The sequence below is a fragment of the Micropterus dolomieu genome, linkage group LG08, assembly GCF_021292245.1.
Source record: "Micropterus dolomieu isolate WLL.071019.BEF.003 ecotype Adirondacks linkage group LG08, ASM2129224v1, whole genome shotgun sequence".
NCBI lineage: Eukaryota > Metazoa > Chordata > Actinopteri > Centrarchiformes > Centrarchidae > Micropterus > Micropterus dolomieu.
The window spans coordinates 10,213,086-10,217,021 of record NC_060157.1 but is presented as its reverse complement, the minus strand read 5'-3'; positions in this window follow the sequence as shown (position 1 = coordinate 10,217,021).

Sequence of the window (3,936 nt, the reverse complement as noted above, 5' to 3'; positions counted from 1 at the left end):
ATAAAGTTATTGAGTTACTTTGCTGTTGTAAACATTAATGTTGCTGCTCTAGAAACAACATTTAGCTGGATTTAAAATATTAAATTAAAAACAACCAGTTAGTTAACATGTACAACTCCATATATGTTTATTTATCGCAAGTGATATGTCATCTCAATATAAAAAATTTTCGTACATTGAATATTTTCCTCATACCATGCAGGCCTACCTCATGCCCGTTGGGTCTGGTATTGATAATGGTATCGATAAAGAATCGGATCGTTAAGCAGTCTCAATAAGGGTATCAATATCAATAAAAATTAACGATCCCCATCCCTAGTTATTTCCATATTATCTTGTGTTTTATATATTTGTGTTTAGAAATACAAATATATATATTTTTCTGGTTTGGATCATGTATTTAGGAGCTACAGTAGAAATGATTAATGACAGTTTTAAAATTATTTTGAGTACAAAATTAGGCTCATGTAGCTACTCAGCATGAAGACCCTTTTGGAGAAAGTGTGGCCTCAGTTCCATGAAAGTGAAAAAAGGTTCAAAGATAATTAGGTGGATGAAATGCATAACATTTCCTAAGAGGAGTGTTTTACCTTTCAACATGCTTGGTATGATCTTTTTATTGCTGGCACTATGTTATGTTCCATTTAAACACTTTATTTTGACATATAAATCAATGAAATAGTCACTTAATTTAGCCAAAGAGGACTTTGTTACAGTAAACCTGCATTAAGTGTGGATCCCAATGAGAATTAACACTTGAGTCTCCAGCTCTGTGCAGCATTTAGCTTAATTAAGTGCAGATCTTTTGGCTAACACACAGACTCTATAGTTAAGTTAAGGCTCTTACAAACCTGCATATAAAAGTATAGACACTCATTTCCAGAAAACACACTCAGACACAATGATAGCACTCTTCCCGTCATGAAACAGCAAAGAAATGAAAGTATAGCAACCATTTTAGCTAAGAAAATGTAGAGAGAGAAGTGACTGGAAATGAAAGTTTAGCATCTAGTGACCATGAGAACACAGCTAAAAGGCCAGTGAATCTTAAAATTATGTTTATCAGGTCAGAAGTATAACAACAAGATACTGATGTTCTGTATATGCGGGATGTGCAAGTAGGCAGTTGTTTACTAACATGTTAATATCAGGGTTTGTGTTTCTGTTTGTTTTAGAGCCTTTATGCCCCCTAGTGGTCAAAACTCACTTAATGAATCTTTAAAGGCAAAGCGATAATCACTAATCCTTTTTTCTAATATACATTCATTGACTTTCCTTTAAATTTTAGATAAAACAAATGGGGGTGTATAGCTGCTTGATAAATAAGGGCCAGTGCCTTCATTCTGTGCCTCATAGCCATTAAACTACTCCTGCCATTTTTTCAATGGATCCTTCATGGTGTTGTCTGCGTTGCATCCATTAACTTTCAAGTGTATTCTGTTCAACACAAGGAAGAGAGGACTTAATGTACAATTTATAATTAAGTGTGTAAATTCCATTTCTGTCTCCAGTCTCTAAAGTATTCGTTATAAACAGTAACTCTGGAGTTTGTCTCATTAAATGTTATCCTCAGCAATGCAAAAATATGTATGTTGCATGTCAAAACTCATAACAAGTCATGTGAACAATCTGAGAGGAAGTGTAATGTCCAGAAGGAAAACTACTGCAGAGGATTATAAATAACTAAGATTTTGGTTTAATCAATGATTCCCTTAGCTCTCAGCTTCAACAAAAGTCAAGGGTGTTGCCGCAAATATTTTCTCATCATTTGATAAAGTATTGTTTGTGGGATTGTTTGTGTTTGTGAATATGATAATTTACTGCTATATTTTTTGCCACAACCCCCCACCCTCCCTTTTTATTTTTCTAAAACACTTTGTCTGTGTTACAAAATAGAATATGTAAGTGCTGACTGAAACTAAATGGCAAGTTAATGTACGTTATTAAAATGGATTGATCATGTCTGCTTTATGTACTAAATTATAAAAAAAAAAGAAATATAAAAAAGAATTACAGTGCCTGGATATTTATGAATTATCTATAGAAAAAATAAAAATGTGTAGAGCATGTTCATTTTTATACAAGATATTTCTAATAAACGACTGTTTTGCTAATACAGTGTTGCTGCTTCTTAGTTAACATGTTTTATAAGCAATCCAATGCAAACCAGAGTGTATTTCACCTTTAATAGTAACAAAGAAAATTGTTCCCATCTGTGTAAGGTAAAGGCCACATCATTATCAGTACTCCTTATTGCTGTTTTCTCAAAGTTGACAATAGTGCTGTGCTGAATACCATTTTTGGGGTTGCGAAGCTTCACTTAGCTTAAGCCCACCCCCGAAAGCAGTCAACCTAATGGAAACGTTGCTGTCATCCTCTTGCACTCTAAGATGACGTTAAATATTAATATTATATGAATATTTCTTATTTTATGACCTAGTTGACACTATATGCAAGATAAAGGAAAAGGCATGCTTTAAATTTTTCATCTTAGACCGACATCAGAATAAGCTTTTAACTCATTAGTACCTGAGAACAGGTCAGATTACTGTTATCATTAGGGCGGAAATAATCAGTAGATTAATTAATAGTCGATCAACAGAAAACAAGTATTTTGATCATCTATTAATTGTCATTTATCAAGCATAAAATCCCCAAACTTTTTTCTCTGCTTTTCTTCTGTGTTGGTCAAACAAAAAAAAGACAATGGAAGATGTCACCTTGGATTCTGGGAACATTTGGCCATTTTTTCAGTATTTTCTGACTATCTAGCCCAAATGATTAAGCAGTTAATCAAGAAGATAATAGGCATTAATCTAACGATGCAAATAATCATTAATTGCATAATATAGAGTATGAACTAAATTGTGTTGATCAAGTTATAATGGATTTTATGGAATGGCAAATTCAGGTGACTGGATAATTTGTAGTCATGATTTATAAAGATGGGAAAGCCACATTAGAGTATATAAAGGAATCCTTTTAAGACCTCTTCAAGACCTTTTCAACATATTTTAAGACTGTCATGCCTCTTTGAGCTGTAAATGTAGCTGTTAAGTCAGCAACACACCTTTAAAAGGGGAATTGCAGAGTTTTTAAAAGGAATTTATCAATTATAATTAAATATATTTATAACATTTGTATTGCCTATTTGTGACCAGGTTGTAACCTCACCTAAGAATTGAGGCATTCACCAGCTTTCTAGGTTGCCTATAACAGCCTGTATAGGCGTAGTGTTTTCTATGAAGGACTGGTCGGATTTCCTGCTAAAATCCATTGTCTTACATAGACTATGATGCTTATATTACTGCAAAACATGTGAAACACAGTATAATTTTCTGTTTTAGTCGGTTCAACGTAGATAATGTTAGCTTGCCTGCAACATAGTTGTAATTTATTGTCAGGCATAAATCTGGAAAGGGTTTACTGTTGCTTGCAATTTCAAACCTTACTGCTACAATGCACCTTTAACTTACATTTACTATAAATTGATTTTGAGACTGTAAAACTAAACACTCTTTGTTTGTGACAACTTTCATCGACCACATAATTGAAATAGGCCAGAAGGTAACAAAGCTCAAGAGAATAAATTGAGTAATGGATAACGTTAGTAGTGTAGGCTGTGTAGCACAGACATTTGCGGTCAACAGCTGCTGTCTGCCGCCTAAAGCAGATTTGTGTAAATTTTTAAAATAATAACTTTAGTTAAACAGATGTAAAATAGAACAAGGTGAACATGTTGCTCTCAGAAGGAGGCAGCTAGAAGGAGCACATATTGGCACAATGGCATCCTGGCTCTGGCTAAATCTACATCTGTCCACTGCAGAGGCTCGATCCACAACCTGGAGGAGGAGTTAGTATAGTATAGTATTAGTATAATATTATAACATTATAATAAAATATATATTGTTAATATAATGGTAAACTGTTAGCTTG